Source organism: Mesoplodon bidens (assembly GCF_964165515.1).
Source record: "Mesoplodon bidens genome assembly, chromosome: 8".
NCBI classification, from domain to species: Eukaryota; Metazoa; Chordata; class Mammalia; order Artiodactyla; family Ziphiidae; genus Mesoplodon; species Mesoplodon bidens.
Window position 1 is genome coordinate 36469051 of NC_138165.1, and position 22667 is coordinate 36491717.

Genomic DNA, 22667 nt, shown 5'->3' on the forward strand with positions numbered 1-22667 from the left:
AGTGTGTATATGTTAATTCCAAACTCCTAATTTATCCCTCCCCCCCACCTTTCCCTTTGGTAACCATAAGTTTGTTTTCTTTCCTTTCTTTCTTCTTCTTTTTTTTTTTTAAAGTAGTTTCCTATTAAAGGAACTTCAGGTGTGAGGTAGGTCAGGGAGATTTTTTTAAATTAATTAATTAATTAATTTGTTGCATTGGGTCTTAGTTGTGGCAGGTGGGTTCCTTAGTTGCAGCTCACGGACCCCTTAGTTGCGGCTCGCTGACTTCTTAGTTGTGGCACATGGGCTCCTTAGTTGTGGCTCACCAGCTCTTAGTTGCTGCATGAGAACTCCTAGTTGCAGCATGCGTGTGGGATCTAGTTCCTGGACTAGGGATCAAACCCAGGCCCCCCACACTGGGCGCACAGAGTCTTAACCACTGCACCACCAGGGAAGTCCCCATAAGTATGTTTTCAAAGTCTGTGAGTCTGTTTCTGTTTTGTAAATATGTTCATTGTACCTTTTTTTTTAGATTCCACATATAAGTGTTATCTGCTCCTAAAACAATTTCCAGAGACTTTCTATTATTGCTTTCTAAAATGATTTTCACCAGTAAAGTTGTTTCACCAGCGAGAGGGTCCTTAGAGTTCCTTATGCTACCATTCTGGAAGAATGTTGTTTTCTGAATGCCATAGGAGTCATGATACTAGAGCCATAGAGAAGAAAATGTAACCTATGCACACTACTTGGCTCTAGAGTGAGAAATATTTAAATAGCTATAACTATGTAAAGGTTTTTAAAATGTGGTTTTAAAAAAGTTTTTTAGAATCAATCTTTAGGCAAATTGTTTAACACTTAACTATGGTTAGAGAATAAAAGATATGTTAACAACCACTACAATAGAATCAGGGGTAGGGAGATAGAAGGAAGAACAGAGAATTGGAAGGAAAGGTAGAATTATTTATCTCTTCTTAAAGTATAAAAAATTAATAAACAGAAACCTCATGTAAATAGAGTTGGGAGACCAGATGGGGGAACCACATGTCCCAAGACAATAGCAGAGCCCAGTAGGAAGAAGAAAGACTTCCTCTTCTTTCCTGTCAAGAGCTCATCCAGTGAGAGGCTGTCACAATTCAGCCAATGAAAAGCCATGGACTGTTTGGTTACTATGGCCCTCCCAACTCCCTTTCCCCCTCTAGAAGAGTTCTTCTCTCCATTTTTGCAGGGGGCTTGCACGTTGTTATGCTTGCTGATCCCAAATTGAAATTCTTTGTAGATCCTGAATAACAACCCCCCTTGTTTTGTTTTGTTTTGCTAGAGAAATAACTGGCAGTCTATTTGTTTTAGGTCAACAGTTTGATGGCCCTTATGAGGATCCCCAGAAAACCCCCAACAACTCTGAGGCTGGTGAGCAAACAGGTGTAGAACCAACATTAAGCCCTTCCTTGTTGCTCACTGCTTTTCTCATCAACCCTGGATTTTGAGGGTTAGTCTTTCTCCTGGATCTGAGCTTCCATCCACTTTGCATTTTGAAGCTCTCCAGGTTTTATTCAGGTTCTATTTTAAGGTTTCTTCCTTTCTGGTTAAGGCCTTGTTCTGTATGCGAGTATTCATTTGGCATTTTGGTATGATTTTGAAATCAGACTGTTCCAGCTGGAACTGGCTAGCCTTCGGCCCATTCCTTTTGGAACAGGAGCTGTTCCTCCTGGAACTGGCTAGCCTTTGGCCCATTTCTTCAGGAACAGGGGATGTTTCCTTGGAACTGTGCCGGTTCAGGCTTTGGCCCAATTCCATTTCGAATAGGGGCTGTTCTATTGGAACTGTGCTGAGCAGCTTTTGGCCTGGCTCCTCTGGGACCAGACTGTTCCCTTAGAACTGGCTGGTATTAGGCCTGCAGGTTATTTGGGCTGTTTAAGCTATTTCAGCTATTTGAGCTGCTTGAAAATTATTCTCTTACTCTAGAGAAAACCCTCCAAGAAATGGAATCCCAGTTATCTAAATATTTTGAGGGTACCCCTCTTACAGGGACCCTGGCCAATTTTTGTTTGAAAACCACGATTCTTCCTCAGGCACATTTCTAACTAAATGGATTGACCCAATCAAAGGCAATTTACAGTATCAATGGCCATTATGAGGAACTTTTGATATCCCCAAACTTAACTTTTCTTAAAGCTGAATTGGACAACCATAGCTGTAAAATTTCTAAAACTGAATGGAATGCATATTTCAATTGGTAATTTGAGGCTTCCACATGTTATCAAGAGCCTAAAACTGCCTCTCTGCAAAATAGGGCTTTAAGTTTTACTGAGGCAAAGAAAGAAAGAAAGATAAAATGTCTTCCTAAGCCTCATGCTCTTCTTCTTTGGCTTCTTTATCTCAGGCTTTGCCTCTGGTGCTATCTTCCTCCTTTCCTTCTATGCCATATACAGCTCCTCTATACTCTCAGTTCCCCCATACTAATTCTCTCGCTGAAGTTCCCTTTTTCTCTGAAACTCCCCACTCCCTTTTCCTCTGAACTTGTCCCTTAAAATTAAGCCTTTTGAGGATCCAGAAGCTAAACCCTTAATTTCTTATACTCCCTGGATTAAAGGTGAACTGCCAGCCATAGTCAAAGATTTTCCCAGAGTAAATGAAGATTCTCACAAATTTGCTGAGGAATTTAATATAGTCAGTCAAATTTATCAACTGGGTTTCTCTGACATATCAGCTAGTTCATATACTTGTCAGTGAAGGCCAGGTTCAGCATTGGATGAAAAATGCTAATTGGGAAAATCTTAAAAGATCTCTAGAATTACAACCAGAGACCCACCCATTAACTTATTATATGATCAGGCTCAGGAAATTGCTAGGTGTCTTCATAGGGCAATTCCTAGGGCTTTTCCAAAGCCTGTTGATTGGAACAAAATTCAGACTTATACACAAAATTCTGATGAATCTGTTCATTACTATTACAATCGACTTCAGATTATCTTTTAAGAAAATTCTGGTCTTCCTTCAGATGTTGTTTCACCAAGGTAGCTTTTAACTCTATGTATTTTAGTAGGTTGAACCTGGATCAGCCCACTAAATAGGATGCAATGGGAAATTGTGTTCACTCTAGATTTAGTTAATCTGGCAAAACCAGCTCTCTCACACTCTAGAGGAGTCACCTAAAAGGGAGACCACTAAAATTCTTAATCTTCAACTCCAGCAAATTAAGCCCCCTAAATGAAACCAAAACCTTCCTAGTTTCTGCTATTATTACAAAGAGTCACAACATCAGAAAGGAGATTGGTACCAAGGTACCTTCAGCCCTCTAACCAATGTCCTCTCAATTCTCAATGACATGGCTCCAAAGAACTACAGGGGCTCTTCGCAATCTTCTTCTTAACTGGCTTAGAGAAACATTTCTCCAGATGGGGGATGAAATTCTTCCAGTCCTAACTGACAAGAGAGCCACTCTCGGTGCTCAGCCCCACTACAACAAAGTGGCCCCTGCCTCGATGTACTAAAACAGTCCAAATAGTGGGGATCTCTAATGAACCTCAAGAGGTTCCTGTCTCTAAACCTATTCCCTTTTGTTTAGGCTCTTTGAGAGATACACACCCTTTTCTCCTTAGTTCTTCTACCTCTAAGCATTTGTTAGGCTGAGGCTTCTTAGAGAAGTATCATGCCACAATTTCTTTCTCCCAAAAGGAGTAAATACTTCAGTAGTCATTAAAGCAGCCAACCAGGTGAATTAAATGACCATTTGACATCTTTTTTTTTTTTTTGCAGTACACGGGCCTCTCACTGCGGTGGTCACTCCCGTTGCAGAGCACAGGCTCCGGACGCGCAGGTTCAGCAGCCACGGCTCACGGGCCCAACCGCTCCGTGGCAGGTGGGATCTTCCCGGACCGGGGCGCGAACCTGTGTTCCCTGCATCAGCAGGCGGACTCTCAACCACTGCGCCACCAGGGAAGCCCAGCCTTTGACATCTTTTATTTGCTTTGTCTCTGATGGTACTAGAGTTGAATTCAGGAAACACTGATCATTTTTCTCTGTTGAATCAGCTATCACCCTCCTCGTGGAGAAAACCTCCAGCTAATATTGGCAAAATTCATAGCACAACTTTCATCAAGATTCAAACACATCCTTCAAAACTTCTTCCTGGAATTAATCAATAGCCTATAAGTAAAGAAGTCCTTCAAGTTATAAAGCCCATAATAAAAGCTTACAAGGCTCAAGGCTGCATTATCCCTTGTATTAGGTCCTATAATACTCCTATTTTGGGGGGTGGGGGTTGAGAGTTTATTCCTCAACAAAAGAAAAAAGAGTTAGAGGCAAGGGGAAAGACAAGTTTTACACAAAATTACAACAATAACTCCCTTTGGTAAAAAGGGTGGAGGTTTGGGCTTCCCTGGTGGCGCAGTGGTTGAGAGTCCGCCTGCCAATGCAGGGGACACGGGTTCGTGCCCCGGTCCGGGAAGATCCCACATGCTGTGGAGCGGCTAGGCCCGTGAGCCATGGCCGCTGAGCCTATGCATCCGGAGCCTGTGCTCCGCAAAAAAAAAAAAAAAAAAAAAAGGTGGAGGTTTGTCTAGACCTCCAAGCAATAAACAATATTGTTATCCCCTGACAACCTGTCATTTCTAACCCTCATATGATGCTAACATCCATTCCCATTGGAAATAAATTCTTTACTCTAATTGATTTATGTGGTGCATTCTTTGGTATTCCAGTTGAAGCTAGCCAATACCTTTTTGCCTTTACTTGGGAAGAAAAACAATTCACCTGGACAGTAATGCCTCAGGGTTTTACTGAGAGTCCTTTTTATTTCTCACAAATTCTGATGGCTGATCTGGTTGACATAAAGTTCCCTGGGGGTTCTGCTTTGTTGTAATATATGGATAACTTGCTTCTTTGCTCTCTGTCTCAAGCCTACTCACAGGAAGACAGCATCCATTTGCTAAAGCTTTTAGCCTTAAATGGACATTAGGTTGCCAAGGAAAATTGCAGTTTTCCCAAGCCCAGGTTTGATATTTGGGGCTTCTGATATCAGAACAAGGGTTACACCTAAATCTAGAGAAGCTTCATGGTGTCCTAAGTTTCCCAAAACCCAAAACTAAGGACCAACTGCAAGGTTTTTTCCGGCTAGCTGGTTACTGCTGAAATTGGATTCCAATTTCTCTCTTATGGCCAAACCTCTGTATTTTTGGATAAATAACAACCCTGACCCAATTTTATGGGAAGAATAAGATGATACAATATTCTAGTACTTAAAGGAGAGTTTGATAAACCCACCTGCCCTTGGGCATCCCTATTCTCAGATTCCCTTTTCCTTTGTGTATGTGAAAGGGAAGGGAATGACTTTAGGGTACTCATCTAAAAACAGTTCGGGCTTCCCTGGTGGCGCAGCGGTTGAGAGTCCGCCTGCCGATGCAGGGGACACGGGTTCGTGCCCCGGTCCAGGAGGATCCCACATGCCGCAGAGCGGCTAGGCCCGTGAGCCATGGCTGCTGGGCCTGCGCGTCCAGAGCCTGTGCTCTGCAACGGGAGAGGCCACAGCAGTGAGAAGCCCACGTAATGCAAAAAAAAAAATAAAAATAAAAACAGGTCAGTGGGACCACCATTGACCCCTTGGGTACTTTAGCTAGTAACTGGATCCTGTGGCCAGAGGACAACCTCCCTTGCCTTAGAGCCATTACTAACACCACTCTTTTGGTTAAGGCCACTGAGAAAAATGTTGTGGGAGTGCCTTTAACAACTTTTGTAGCTCATGCAGTAGAAGCCCTCCTGACTTCTCAATCCACTCAACATTTCTCAGTTGGCTACCTCATCTCCTATGAAGTCCTTCTGTTAACCCCTCCTCTTTTATGTTCTAATAACCTTAACCCTGCTACTCTTTTCTCCTCTGTCATTGATGAAGTCTTTCACAACTGCTTAATGCTGATGAATCACCTCCTGACTCCTCGTGATGATCTGCAGGAAATTCATTTTGGTAATGCTGAATTCTCATGGTTCACTGATGGTTCTTATTTTAAAGGTAAAAATGGCAAATATTGTGCTGGTTATGTTACTGCAACTGCCTTTGATAGTGTTGAGGGAGTATCTTTTCCTCTGGCTACTTTAGTCCAAAAGGCTGAATTATACACTCTTACATAGGCTTGTACTTTAACCAAGAGCAAAACTGCCAATATTTATACTCATAGTAGATATGCTTTCAGAGTAGCTCATGATTTTTTAATATTATGGAACAATATGGCTTCCTTACTTCCAGTGGAAATAAAGTTTAAAATGGCCCCTATGTTCAGGGATTATTGGATGCATTATTTTTATCTGACACTTTAGCTATTATCAATATTCTGGGTCATTCTAAACTGGACTCTCTGAAAGCTAAGGAAAATTACCTTGCTTACATTTTCACAAGGAATGCTGCCCTTAAAGGAACCAACAGCAGCCAACCCTTTTCATGGTCCAAAGGGATATTTCTCCAAATGATAACTTAGAAAAACTGGCTAAAGAAGCCCAACAATTGACCTCAGAAAAGGAAAAACAAGATTAGAAATTCAAGAATTGTTGGTTTGATAAAAAGAGAAAGTTCTGGTTTGGACCAAATAACAACCTAGCCCTATTGGAGACTCTAAAATTCCCACTCCTCACCACTGTACATGCATTAAATCTTTGGTCTACTGACAAAATGATAGCCTTCGTGAATCAATATTGGTAGGGAAACACTAACAAAGCCACAAAAAATGCCTACTTTACTTGTCCTGCTTGTCTGAAATACAACCCAGGGAAGTCTGCTTTTACTGCTCCTGGACATTTTAAACTGCCTACTGGACCATTCGAGGTCTGGCAAATGGCGTCACACAATTTCCTCTGTCTCATGAATATAAGTATGTTTTAGTCATAGTCTGCATGCTTTCACACTGGACTGAAGCTTTCCCTTGCAGATGAGCTACTGCCTCTCCGTGACTAAAGTTCTTTTGAAAAAGATTATCCCCAGTAAGAGAACTCTCGAACTTCACAGCCATCCCATTTCACTAGTCAGGTACTTCAACAAGTCTGTGCTGTTTGGCTGGTTTTTACAACACTTTCACTGTGCTTATCACCCTCAATCCTCTGGTTTAGTTGAATGCATGAATGGCATTATTAAGACTCAGTTGGCAAAACTTGCAGAATCCCTCCAAATACCTTGGCCAAAAGCATTGTTGTTGGTCTTTTAAAATCTCAGATCCACCTCTTTTGGAATTCATAAACTCTCACTCTTTGAGATAATCACTGGATGCCCAATGCATGTGGCTCCTAACTCTTTTGACCTACAGCTGATAAAAGGAGAGATATTCCAATACTGCAAAGGCCTAATTACTTCTATGAAAAATAAAAAATATTTTAGTAGAGCAATCTTTTCATAGTGCACTCTCAAGAGACAAAGACCTTGAGCCTCACACCTTGCAATCTGAAGATTTTGTCTATTGGAAAAGACACATCCAGAAGGACTCTCATCAACCTTGCTGGAAAGGTTGAACACCTATCAGGTGTTGTTAACTGACCCTTGTGCCACCAAACTCCAGGGAATAGACTCGAGTTCATGTGACACACCTAAAGAAAGCACCAAATCCTAATTGGACTTGCACATTAACTGTTGACCTCAAAGTAAAGATTTCCCAGAATTGAAGCAGATGACATTTGATGAGACATCTTTTCCAAGATATCTAAACCAGGTCTATTGGATGTCTGTCACCAAAACTTTGATGATGATATATGCTTCAGATGATCTCCAATGTCTGTGATCATGATAACATGGACTTTAGATAAAAAGTGTCTGAGAGTTCTTCCTCCTACATCTCCCTGTTACTCAAATGTGACCTCAGTAGGTTTCAAATTCATGCACTTTCCTTCCAACGTGGGACACTATACTCAGGTAAGGTCCTTCCTTGAAAGGAGGACCAAAAGGCTCCCAAAAAGCCACTGAAACCAGAAAACCTGACTCTTGACCAGCAGTGCTTTCAGAGAAAGATCTTGATCAAAAGGGGAAAATGTAAAAAATTGATAAACAGAAACTTCAACTAAATAGAGTCAGGAGGGGAAGCTCTCATGCCCTATGACAATAGCAGAGCCCAATAGGGAGAAGAAAGACTTCTCCTTTCCTGGCAAGAACTCATCCAATGAGATTGTCACAACTCAGCCAATAGAAAACGATGGACTATTTGGTTACTACAGCCCTCCCAATTTCCTTTTCCCCTCTATAAAAGAGTTCTCTCATTTTTGCAGGGGGCTTGCACGTGGCTTGCCATGGTTGCAGATCCCAAATTGCAATTCTTTACTGACCCTGAATAAACCCATTTTTGCTAGAGAAATAACTGGCAGTCTATTTGTTTTAGGTCAACACAAAGTAGAAAGTAAAGAGAATTATCTACAACTCGTGGAACAAGAAATAGAGGTTTATATACGTTACTTGTGGTTATTTGTTTATTTATGTACAAAGGTTATGGGAATGTTGAAACTTAGGATATGGTATAATTATTTTGGAAGGAGAGATAGAGCAAGAAGAAAGGTTGGAGGTGGGAGTAGAAAGTGAGCTAAATTCCATCTACTATAATGCTAGTTTTCTCTTATTATATTACTCCTGTGAGAAATTTGGCATATTTTCTTTGTTTTGCATTTTAGTTTCCTTTTGTCATCAATACATTTAACAAATTTTCAGAATATAAAAATATTTTCCCAAATGTTTTCCCTTCAAGCTCCTATGGTGTTAGGCCTTTTTTTTTTTTTTTTGAGTTAAAGTAACAGAAAGATTCATTTGGAGGAATTTCCCATCATGGGAATACACTGCCCCTTACTAGTGAACTGCCTTACAGTTAAGCATACATTAAGCATACATCTAACATAAATATATATATGCATACATATAACAGAATGTTATTTAAAAGGAAGAATTTTATTTGAAATAACAGAATTTTATTTGAAACAAAGTTGGGAACAAAAACATTTATTAGCCATTTGATCCCATTTATATTCCTAACAAAGGGCACATCAATGGATATTTGAAGTTATTTATCTGCATATTTTAGCAAAATCACTAAATTAGCCAGCTCTTCTGTTAACTTACTCCACTCAAGCAACAAAAACCAAGCAACAAAACCCAAGCAAACTGCTATTTCTGACTCATCTGAATAATAGGCAAGTAAACTTAAGACCTAACTTATTGTAAAATAAATTCTTTAAAGCTATAACTCATGCCTTTACTTTGATTTACACTTGGGAAAATTAATAATTATTTCAAATGAAAATTTAGTCACTGCTCAAAGATTAAAGTACTAACACATTTTTAAAAAGAAGAAGAAGAAATCAGGATAAACCCTTCATCTTGCTGGAGGACTCATGTAACTTGGCTCTTGGAAACCAGTGCCATGGTGTCCAGCTGTAAGATTGGCCCATCCATCTTCAACAGCAACCTGGCCAATTCAGGGGCTGAGTACTTCTAGACACTGGTCTCTGGGGCCAATTATCTGCACCTGGATACAACAGATGGGTATTTTGCTCACAGCATCACTTTTGGTCACCCTATGGTAGAGTCTCCAAAAGCAGCTATGACAGGATCCTTTCTTTGAAATGCACAGGATCGTTTCTAGGCTGGAACAGTTGGTAAAGCCAATGGCTGCAGTAGGAGTCAATCCATATATATGAGAACCCAGGGGCCTTAATTAAAGACATTTGGGAGAATGAGACAAAGGTTGGACTTGCCATCAAACTAGGAATGACAGTTGAGTATTTGTCACCATGGGCTAATCAGATAGATATGGCCTTGGTTACACCAGTTGAACCTGGGTTTGGAGGGCAGAAATTTATGCAAGATATGATGCCAAAGTTTCATCAGTCGAGGGTCCAATTTCTGTCTTTTGGCAGAGAGGTTAATGGTGAAGTGTAGATCATGACACTCTCCATAACTGTGCAAACACAGTGGCTAACATGATTGTGTCTGGTAGTGCTATTATAAGGAATGAAGACTCCAGATCTGTGACCAACCTGTTAAGATATATTTGCTCAGAAGCTACTCAGAAACAAACTCTTCATTGGTGAAATCTCAAGGAGCCCAATGGTTCTATTCATGAAATTTCCCTTTTATTGGAAAACAAGAATGTTGACTACCAAATCATATTGCATGAAGTGGTGCTGCTTTCCTGAGCAATTATTCATTCCCAGGACTAAAACCTATTGTGCAAAACGTTCTAAGAGGTTAGAAACTGGGGTGCATATCTACATTTTTAATGATGGCATTTAAATATTAGGGTACTGAAATACCCTGTTTATTATTGGGAGATTTGATTTTTATAAAGAGTAAAAATATAGCTGTCTTAAGATTATAAGCAGAAATGTATCTTAATGCCTAAAGAAGGCATATTAGCTATTATGAAGAAAATTATTTTTCTGCAGTTCTGAAAAGAAGTTTCTGTTGTTTCCCATCTGTTATCCAAAAGCAAATGAAGCCCTTATGTTTTTCCTGTTTCATCATTTGTGATTTGATAATATGAGCAGAATAAAACTCATGAAAAATACAAGCTTGAATCTGGTTGGGAGGGCATACCATATTCCTTTTGCATCTAAAACATCTATATTTTCCCTTTTTTACTTTACAGTCAAATACATAAAAACTATTTTCAAAATGTCTGAAGCCCAGGGGTTTTCAGGTGGTCTGCTCTAAAATATAGGCATTGATTTTATCAGGATGTTTTCTTTGCCGGTTTTGCTTAAGGGGTAGATTATTCAGTGATTTTTCCTCCTTTCTTAATGCCACCTACCATTCTTAAGGACATTAAATAATGCTGTTGCTTTAGTTCTGAGTATAAGGAAAAGTAAAGTCTCTATTTGGAAGTAATATTGAGCTGAATCTTGACTCTGCCCCTTTAGGCCTATTTGACCTCTGAAAAATCACACAACTTCTTTGAGCTTCTATTAACTCATTATACATCAAATGTAATTATAACAATTGTACAGGATCCTGTTGAGCCTTAAAAGAGGCACCATAATATATGCAAAGTTTCCAGTACTATTCCTAGAATTTAGTAGATGCTCAATACAGTATATAAGTTTATGTAATGAGTTATAAAGTACTTTGATATAATCGCATTAAATTTACAAATCATTCTTATGACTGCTAGGACAGGTATTTTTCTTCCCATTTAAAAATAAGAAAGTAAAGCTCAGTAGCAGGCTGGTACCATGGAAAGTCTCTAGTAGGCATAGGATTTCTGGTCTGTACTGTTTTTAAAATGCAGCCCATAGGGAACACACCCTAACAAAATAAAGACTATGTGACAAGCCCACAGCTAACATCATATTCAATGATGAAAAGTTAAAAGCATTTCCTCTAAGATCAGGAATAAAACAAGAATGCCCACTCCTTGAAGTAAGTCACAAAGAGAAAAACAAATATCATATATTAACACATATATGTGGAATCTGAGAAAAATGGTAGAGACGATCTTATTTACAAAGCAGAAATAGAGATGTAGACGTAGAGAACAAATGTATGGATACCAAGGAGGAAGGGAGGGGATGGGATGAATTGGGAGATTGGGATTGACATATATAGACTATTGATACTATGTAAACTATAAAATAGATAACTAATGAGAACCTACTGTATAGCACAGGGAACTCTACTCAATGCTCTGTGGTGACCTAAATGGGAAGGAAATCCAAAAAGAGGGGATATATGTATACGTATAGCTGATTCACTTTGCTGTGCAGTTGAAACTAACACAACATTGTAAAGCAACATTTATACTTCGATAAAAGAAAAAAGATTGCCCACTCTTGCCACTTTCATTCAACATAGTATTAGAAGTTCTAGCCAGAGCAACCAGACAGGAAAAAAAAAAAAAAAGAATCCAAATTGGAAAGGCACAAATTAAACTGTAACTGTTTGCAGATGACATGATACTATACATAGAACATTCTAAAGACACCACGAAGAAACTACTAGAACTCATCAATGAATTTAGAAAGTTGCAGGATACAAAATTAATATACAGAAATCTGTTGCATTTCTATAAACTAACAATGAGAACTATCAGAAAGAGAAATTAAGAAAGTAATCTCATTTACAATTGCATCAAAAAATAAAATACCTGGGAATAAATCAAACTGAGGAGGTAAAAGACCTATGCTCAGAAAACTATAAGACACTGAATAAAGAAATTTAAGACAACACAAAAAAGATGAAAATATGTACCAGGTTTAGGGACTGGAAAAAGTAATACTGTTAAAATGACCATACTACCCAAGGCAATCTACAGATTTAATGCAATCGTTATCAAAATACCAATGGAATTTCCCACAGAACTAGAAAAAATAATTCTAAAATTTGTATGGAAACCCAAAAGACCCTGAATAGCTAAAACAGTCTTAAGAAAGAACAACAAAACTAGAGCTATCACACTTCCTGATTTCAAACTATACTACAAAGCTACAATAATCAAAATGGTATGGTACTGGCACAAAAACAGAAACATAGATCAATGGAACAGAGTAGAGAGCCCAGAAATTAACCCACATTTATATTAATCTATTACAAAGGAGGCAAGAATATGCAATGGGGAACAGACAGCCTCTTCAATAATGGTGTTGGGAAAACTGGATAGCTACATACAAAGGAATCAAACTGAGCTGGTTTCTGACACCATATTAAAAATAAACTAAAAATGGATTAAAGACTTACATGTAAGACCTGAAACCATAAAAATTCTAGATGAAAACTTAGGTATTACACTCTTAGATATTGGTCTTAGCAAATTTTTTGGATCTGTCTCCTCAGGCAAGGGAAACGAAAACAAAAATAAACAAATGGGACTACATCAAACTAAAAAAACTTTTGCACAGCAAAGGAACTATCAACAAAATGAAAAGGCCACCTACTGAATGGGAAAAGATATTTGCAAATGATATATCCAATAAGGGATTAATATCCAAAATATACAAGGAACTCATATAACTCAACATCAAATAAACAAACAACCTAACTAAAAAATAGGCAGAGCACATGAATAGATATTTTTTCGAAGAAGATGTACAGATGGCCAGCAGACACATGAAAAGATGCTCAACATCACCAGAGTCATGCAAATTAAAACCACAGTGAGATATCACCTCACATCTGTCAGAACGGCTATTATCAAAAACACAACAAATAACAAGCATTGGTGAGAATGTGGAGAAAAGGAAATCCACATGCTCTATTGACAGGAATGTAAATACAGCCACTATGGAAAACAATATAGAGATTCCTCAAAAAGTTAGAAATAGAACTACTTTGTATAAGCAAAGGTGGTGCCTGGATTTGGCCCATGAGCCATAGTTTGTTAACTCTGCTCTAGACTTTTAGAGATAAAAGGAATTTGAGAACCTATCTGACAGGGTTTTCTTAGAAGGGATTCAAGAATTGGAATTTGAGAATTTTGGAGGCAGTTATCCCTGGGTTACTAGACCAGCTTTGTAACATTTCCTAATTGTCTTATCTCGGGCAAATTATTTAAGATGTCTGTGCTTTGATATTCTCATCTCTAATTGAAGGTAATCATATATAATTTATGGAGGTGTTGGGAGAATTAGAAAAGACACTTAAAGTACTCAGGACAGTGTCAGGCACACAGGAAGCACCTGGAAAATGTTAGCTGTGACAATCACCAATCCATTTTACAGAGGAGGGAGCAGAAGTCTAGACCCAGTTAAGGACTTGTCTAAGGTTACAGTAATAGTGGCAGAACCAGTCGTGCTTGTGCAAGTTGCAAACCTTTTGAGCCTCTGTCACTTGAACTGCAAAATGAGGGCATTGGACAACATCTTCTCTTGGGACCTTCTAGTTCCACTGCCATCATTCTACTAACTGGCACCCTAAGGCTTAAAGAACTAATTTACCTCGGTAAGTACATTCCTTACAGTCTGGAAATGACTTCATATATAGCATCAGTAAACTGGCAGAAAAACCAGGCATTGGAGAGGGAGACTCTGATTTAGCATTAATAAACATACATATATTTATATATAATGTATAATTATGAATATTATATAATATATATTATATATCTTTTTTTAGTCACATACCTTAAATATCAAGGAAGGGAGCCAAGTCCTTGGCAATTAGTATGATGAATAATTGCACTGAATACATTTCAAGTCATTCTTGGATGTGTCTCAGGGACTTTTATGCTATACATTCTTATAACAAGTCAAATCAAGTATTTATGCATGTTCAGATTATTTTGACAAAATGATTAAAGTAATGAGATGGAAAAAAATAGAACTACAATATGATCCAGCAATTCTACTTCTGGGTATGTATTCAAAGAAAATGAAAACACTAATTTTAAAAAAATGCACCCCCGTATTCACTGCAGTATTATTTATAATAGCCAAGATATGGAAGCAACCTAAGTGGCAATTAATAGGTGAATAGATATGGAAGCAACCTAAGTGGTGATTAATAGATGAATGGATAATGTGTGTGTGTGTGTATATACACACACACACACACACACCACACACACAATGGAATATTAACCATACAAAAGAATGAAATCTTGCCATTTGTGACAATATGAATGGATCCAGAGGGTATTATGCTAAGTGAAATAGGTTAGACAGAGAGAGACAAATACTGTATGATTTCATTTATATGTGGAATCTAAAAAATAAAACAAATGAACAAACATAACAAAACAGAAACAGAGTCATAGATACAGAGAACACACAGGTTGTTGCCAAGAAGGGAGAGGAGTGAGTGGAGGAGAGAAATAGGTGAGGGAGATTAAGAGGTACAAACATTCAGTTACAAAATAAATGAGTCACAGATATGAAATGTACAGTGTGGGGAATATAGTCAATAATTACATAATATCTTGTATGAGGACAGATGGTGACTAGATTATCATGATGATCATTTTGAAATGTATAGAAATACTGAATCACTATGTTTTGTACCAAGAACTAATATAGCATTGTAGGTCAATTATACTTCAAAACAAACAAACTCATGAAAAAGAGATCAGATTTGTGGTTACCAGAGGCAGGGGGTGGGGTTGATGAAGGCAGTCAAAAGGTACAAAATTCCAGCTGTAAGATAAATAAATACCACAGATTTAATGTACAACATGATAAATATAATTAACACTGTTGTACATCATATATGAAAGTTAAGAGAGTAAATCCTAAGAGTTCTCATCACAAGGAAAAAAACTTTTGTTCTATTTCTTTAATTTGGTATCTATACAGGATGATGAATGTTCATTAAGTCATTGTGGTAATCATTTCATTATGTATATAAGTCAAACCACCATGCTGTATACCTTAAACTTATACAGTGCTATATGTCAATGATATCTCAATTAAACTAGAAGAAAAAAAAAGGATATGCCCAAATATACTGAAACTGAAGAAAGCCAAAGATAAAGAGAAAATCTTAACAACATCTAGGGAAAAAGACATTGCTTTTAAAGAGCAACAGTAGGATTGACAATGACTTCTCCTGAGCTAAAATTGAAACCAATGGAATGAGGTCATTAACGGGCTAAAAGAAAACACTTGGCGATCCAGAATTCTATAACTAGTCAAATATTCATCAAGAATAAAGGTGGGGGGCTTCCCTGGTGGCGCAGTGGTTGAGAGTCCGCCTGCCGATGCAGGGGACACGGGTTCGTGCCCCTATCCCGGAAGATCCCACATGCCGCGGAGCGGCTGGGCCCGCGAGCCATGGCCGCGGAGCCTGTGTGTCCGGAGCCTGTGCTCCGCAACGGGAGAGGCCACAGCAGTGAGAGGCCCGCGTACAGCAAAAAAAAAAAAAAAAAAAAAAAAGAATAAAGGTGGGGCCCGGAGGAAGATGGCGGAAGAGTAAGACGCGGAGATCACCTTCCTCCCCACAGATACATCAGAAATTCATCTACACGTGGAACAACTCCTACAGAACACCTACTGAACGCTGACAGAAGACCTCAGACCCCCCAAAAGGCAAGAAACTCCCCACATACCTGGGTAGGGCAAAAGAAAAAAAAAGAATAAACAGAGACAATAGGATAGGGACGGGACCTGCACCAGTGGGAGGGAGCCGTGAAGGAGGGAAGGTTTCTACACACTACAAGCCTCTTCGCGGGCGGAGACTGCAGGTGGCGGAGGGGGAAAGCTTCGGAGTAGCGGAGGAGAGCACAGCAACAGGGGTGCGGAGGGCAAAGCGGAGAGATTCCGGCACAGAGGATCGGTGCCCTCAGGCACACACCAGCCCGAGAGGCTTGTCTGCTCGGCCGCCGGGGCGGGCGGGGCTGGGAGCTGAGGCTCGGGTATCGGCTTTCAGTCGGAGCGCAGGGAGAGGACTGGGGCTGGCGGCAGGAAGAGAGCCTGAAGGGGTTAGTGCACCACGGCTAGCCCGGAGGGAGTCCGGGGAAAGGGTCTGGAGCTGCCGAAGAGGCAAGAGACTTTTTTCCCTTTTGTTTCCTGGTGCGCGAGGAGAGGGCATTAAGAGGGCTGCTTGGGGAAGCGCCGGAGACAGGCGCCAGCCGCGGGTAAGGCATGGACCTCGGAGACGGGCGTGGGACGCTGGGGCTGCCGCCGCCGCCGCCGCCGCCGCCACCGCGGGGCCTGTGTGCGAGCGCGGGTCACTGTCCGCCCCGCCTTCCGGGGGGCCTGTGCACCCCGCCACTGCCGGGGTCCCGGGACCCGGGGACGGCTTTCCCGGGAAAGCGCACGGAGCGCCACGGGCTGCTGCAACGTCACGCCGGCCTCTGCCGCCGCAGGCCCGCCCCACACTGCGCGCCCCTCCCTCCCCTCTGCCTGAGTGAGCCAGAGCCCCCGAATCAGCGGCTCCTTTAAACCCGTCCTGTCTGAGCGAAGAACGGTCGCCCTCCGGCGACCTATGCGCAGAGGCGGGGCCAGGTCCAAGGCTGAGACCCGGGAGCTGTGAGAGCAGAGACAGGGAAATCTCTCTGTGCAGCCTCGGAGGCAGCGGATTAAAGCTCCGCGGTCCATTTGATGTGCCCTGCGTCTGTGGAGTGCATGAATGGACAGCGAATCATCCCAAATTGAGGAAGTGGACTTTGAGGACAAGATTTAAGACTTTCCCCCCTTTTCCTCTTTCTACAACGAATTATCCCAAATTAAGGAGGTGGACTTAGAGAGCAAGATTTCAGACTTCTCGCCCTTTTCCTCTTTTTACAACGAATTATCCCAAATTGAGGAGGTGGACTTGGAGAGCAAGATTTTTGATTTTTCCCCCTGCTCTCTTTTTGTGAATGTGTATGTGTAATCTTCTGTGTAAGATTCTCTCTGTATAGCTTTGCTTCCACCATATGTCCCAGGGTTCTATCGGTCCGTTTTTTTTTTCAATAATTACTTTTTAATTTTAATAACGCTACTATATTTCATACTTTATTCTATTTTACTTTACCTGCTCTTTCTTTTTTTCCTACCTTCCCTTCCTCCCTCCCTCCCTCCGCTCCTCCTTTCCTTCTTTCTTTTTCTTTCCTCCCTCCCTCCCTCCCACCCTTCTTCTTTCCACTTTCTTTTTCTTTCCTTCCTCCCTCCCTCCCTCCTGTCTTTCTTTCTTTCTTTCCTTCCTCCCTCCCTTCTTCCATTCACTCTTCCTTTTGCTTTCATTCCTCCCTCCCTCCCTCCTTTCTTTCCTTCTTTCTTTCCATCCTTCCTCCCTCCCTCCCTCCTTTCTTTCTTTCTTCCTTCCTTCCTTTCTTCCCTTCTTCCTTTCTTTCCCTCTCTCTTTCTTTCTTCTACTAATTCTTTCTTTCTACTTTTTCTCCCTGTTATTCTGAGCCGGGTGGATGAAAGGCTCTTGGTGCTGCAGCCAGGAGTCAGTGCTGTGCCTCTGAAGTGGGAGAGCCAACTTCAGGACACGGGTCCACAAGAGACCTCCCAGCTCCACATAATATCAAGCGGCGAAAATCTCCCAGAGATCTCCATCTCAACACCAGCACCCAGCTTCAGTCAACGACCAGCAAGCTACAGTGCTGGTCACCCTATGCCAAGCAACTAGCAAGGCAGGAACACAACCCCACCCATTAGCAGAGAGGCTACCTAAAAACATAATAAGGCCATAGGCACCCCAAAACACACCACCAGACGTGGACCTGTCCACCAGAAAGACAAGATCGAGCCTCAACCACCAGAACACAGGCATTAGTCCCCCCCACCAGGAAGGCTACACAACCTACTGAAACAACCTTAGCCACTGGGGACAGACACCAAAAACAACGGGAACTACGAATCTGCAGCCTGCAAAAAGGAGACCCCAAACACAGTAACATAAGCAAAATGAGAAGACAGAAAAACACACAGCAGGAGAAGGAGCAAGCTAAAAACCTACCAGACCTAACAAATGAAGAGGTAATAGGCAGTCTACCTGAAAAAAATTCAGAATAATGATAGTAAAGCTGATCCAAGATTCTATTTTCAAGATCCATAATCGTGGAAATAGAATAGACAAAATGCAAGAAACAGTTAACAAGGACCTAGAAGAACTAAAGATGAATCAAGCATCGATTAAAAACACAATAAATGAAATGAAAAATACTCTAGATGGGATCAATAGCAGAATAACTGAGGCAGAAGAACAGATAAGTGAGGTGGAAGATAAAATAGTGGAAATAACTGATGCAGAGCAAAATAAAGAAAAAAGAATGAAAAGAACAGAGGACAGTCTCAGAGACCTCTGGGACAACATTAAACGCACCAACATTCGAATTATAGGGGTTCCAGAAGAAGAAGAGAAAAAGAAAGGGACTGAGAAAATATTTGAAGAGATTATAGTTGAAAACTTCCCTAATATGGGAAAGGAAATAGTTAATCAAGTCCAGGAGGCACAGAGAGTCCCATACAGAATAAATCCAAGGAGAAATACGCCAAGACACATATTAATCAAACTGTCAAAAATTAAACACAAAGAAATCATATTAAAAGCAGCAAGGGAAAAACAACAAATAACACACAAGGGAATCCCCATCAGGTTAACAGCTGATCTCTCAGCAGAAACTCTACAAGCCAGAAGGGAGTGGCAGGACATAATTAAAGTGATGAAGGAGAGAAACCTGCAACCAAGATTACTCTACCCAGCAAGGATCTCATTCAGATTTGATGGAGAAATTAAAACGTTTACAGACAAGCAAAAGCTGAGAGAGTTCAGCACCACCAAACCAGCTTTACAACAAATGCTAAAGGAACTTCTCTAGGCAAGAAACACAACAGAAGGAATATACCTACAATAACGAACCCAAAGCAATTAAGGAAATGGGAATAGGAACATACATATCAATAATTACCTTAAATGTAAATGGACTAAATGCTCCCACCAAAAGACACAGATTGGCTGAATGGATACAAAAACAAGACCCATATATATGCTGTCTACAAGAGACCCACTTCAGACCTAGAGACACATACAGATTGAAAGTAAGAGGATGGAAAAAGATATTCCATGCAACTGGAAATCAAAAGAAAGCTGGAGTAGCAATTCTTGTATCAGACAAAATAGACTTTAAAATAAAGACTATTAGAAGAGACAAGGAAGGACACTACATAACGATAAAGGGATCGATCCAAGAAGAAGATATAACAATTGTAAATATTTATGCACCCAACATAGGAGCACCTCAATACATAAGGCAAATACTAACAGCCATAAAAGGGGAAGTCGACAGTAACACAATCATAGTAGGGGACTTTAACACCCCACTTTCACCAATGGACAGATCATCCAAAATGAAAATAAATAAGGAAACACAAGCTTTAAATGATACATTAAACAAGATGGACTTAGTTGATATTTATAGGACATTCCATCCAAAAACAACAGAATACACATTTTTCTCAAGTGCTCATGGAACATTCTCCAGGATAGATCATATATTGGGTCACAAATCAAGCCTTGGTAAATTTAAGAAAATGGAAATTGTATCAAGTATATTTTCCGACCACAATGCTATGAGACTAGACATAAATTACAGGAAAAGATCTGTAAAAAATACAAACACATGGAGGCTAAACAATACACTACTCAATAACGAAGTGATCACTGAAGAAATCAAAGAGGAAATTAAAAAATACCTAGAAACAAATGACAATGGAGACACGACGACCCATAACCTATGGGACGCAGCAAAAGCAGTTCTAAGGGGGAAGTTTATAGCAATACAATCCCACCTTAAGAAACAGGAAACATTTCGAGTAAACAACCTGACCCTGCACCTAAAGCAATTAGAGAAAGAAGAACAAAAAACCCCCAAAGTTAGCAGAAGGAAAGAAATCATAAAGATCAGATCAGAAATAAATGAAAAAGAAATGAAGGAAATGATAGCAAAGATCAACCAAACTAAAAGCTGGTTCTTTGAGAAGATAAATAAAATTGACAAACCATTAGCCAGACTCATCAAGAAAAGAAGGGAGAAGACTTAAATCAATAGAATTAGAAATGAAAAAGGAGAAGTAACAACTGACACTGCAGAAATACAAAAGATCATGAGAGATTACTATAAGCAACTCTATGCCAATAAAATGGACAACCTGGAAGAAATGGACAAATTCTTAGAAATGCACAACCTGCCAAGACTGACTCAGGAAGAAATAGAAAATATGAATAGACCAATCACAAGCACTGAAATTGAAACTGTGATTAAAAATCTTCCAACAAACAAAAGCCCAGGACCAGATGGCTTCACAGGCGAATTCTATCAAACATTTAGAGAAGAGCTAACACCCATCCTTCTCAAACTCTTCCAAACAATATCAGAGGAAGGAACACTCCCAAACTCATTCTACGAGGCCACCATCACCTTGATACCAAAACCAGGCAAGGATGTCACAAAGAAAGAAAACTACAGGCCAATATCACTGATGAACATAGATGCAAAAATCCTCAACAAAATACTAGCAAACAGAATCCAACAGCACATTAAAAGGATCATACATCATGATCAAGTGGGCTTTATTCCAGGAATGCAAGGATTCTTCAATATACGCAAATCAATCAATGTGATACACCATATTAACAAGTTGAAGGAGAAAAACCATATGATCATCTCAATAGATGCAGAGAAAGCTTTCGACAAAATTCAACACCCATTTATGATAAAAACCCTGCAGAAAGTAGGCATAGAGGGAACTTTCCTCAACATCATAAAGGCCATATATGACAAACCCACAGCCAACATTGTCCTCAATGGTGAAAAACTGAAACCATTTCCACTAAGATCAGGAACAAGACAAGGCTGCCCACTCTCACCACTCTTATTCAACATAGTTTTGGAAGTTTTAGCCACAGCAATCAGAGAAGAAAAGGAAATAAAAGGAATCCAAATTGGAAAAGAAGAAGTAAAGCTGTCACTGTTTGCAGTTGACATGATACTATACATAGAGAATCCTAAAGATGCTACCGAAAAACTACTAGAGCTAATCAATGAATTTGGTAAAGTAGCAGGATACAAAATTAATGCACAGAAATCTCTGGCATTCCTGTACACTAATGATGAAAAATCTGAAAATGAAATCAAGAAAACACTCCCATTTACCATTGCAACAAAAAGAATAAAATATCTAGGAATAAACCTACCTAAGGAGACAAAAGACCTGTATGCAGAAAATTATAAGACACTGATGAAAGAAATTAAAGATGATACAAATAGATGGAGAGATATACCATGCTCCTGGATTGGAAGAATCAATATTGTGAAAATGACTCTACTACCCAAAGCAATCTACAGATTCAATGCAATCCCTATCAAACTACCACTGGCATTTTTCACAGAACTAGAACAAAAAATTTCAAAATTTGTTTGGAAAAACAAAAGACCCCGAATAGCCAAAGCAATCTTGAGAACGAAAAACGGAGCTGGAGGAATCAGGCTCCCTGACTTCAGACTATACTACAAAGCTACAGTAATTAAGACAGTGTAGTACTGGCATAAAAACAGAAAGATAGATCAGTGGATCAGGATAGAAAGCCCAGAGATAAACCCACGCACATATGGCCAACGTATCTTTGATAAAGGAGGCAGGAATGTACAGTGGAGAAAGGACAGCCTCTTCAATAAGTGGTGCTGGGAAAACTGGACAGGGACATGTAAAAGTTTGAGATTAGATCATTCCCTAACACCATACACAAAAATAAGCTCAAAATGGATTAAAGACCTAAATGTAAGGCCAGAAACTATCAAACTCTTAGAGGAAAACATAGGTAGAACACTCTATGACATAAATCGCAGCAAGATCCTTTTGGACCCACCTCCTAGAGAAATGGAAATAAAAACAAAGATAAACAAATGGGACCTAATGACACTTCAAAGCTTTTGCACAGCAAAGGAAACCATAAACAAGACCAAAAGACAACCCTCAGAATGGGAGAAAATATTTGCAAATGAAGCAACTGACAAAGATTAATCTCCAAAATTTATAAACAGCTCATGCAGCTCAATAGCAAAAAAACAAACAACCCAATCCAAAAATGGGCAGAAGACTTAAATAGGCATTTCTCCAAAGAAGATATACAGAGTGCCAACAAACACATGAAAGAATGCTCAACATCATTAATCATTAGAGAAATGCAAATCAAAACTACAATGAGATATCATCTCACACCAGTCAGAATGGCCATCATCAAGAAATCTAGAAACAATAAATGTTGGAGAGGGTGTGGAGAAAAGGGAACACTCTTGCACTGCTGGTGGGAATGTGAATTG

At 39.9% G+C, this 22667-nt stretch overlaps 1 protein-coding gene and 1 pseudogene across 9 annotated transcripts in view; one reads left to right on the plus strand and one right to left on the minus strand.

Annotated features, from left to right (window-relative positions):
* The window catches only part of SLC4A10 (solute carrier family 4 member 10), a gene marked incomplete at both ends in the record, with an annotated part of 311945 nt that overhangs the window by 50113 nt on the left and 239165 nt on the right, over nt 1-22667 (minus strand). The gene's annotated exons all lie outside the window — the stretch shown is intronic.
* LOC308621771 (ribulose-phosphate 3-epimerase-like) lies at nt 9354-10023 on the plus strand (annotated as a pseudogene). The gene is made up of 2 exons: nt 9354-9815; nt 9905-10023. The product of its transcript is annotated as a ribulose-phosphate 3-epimerase-like (transcript).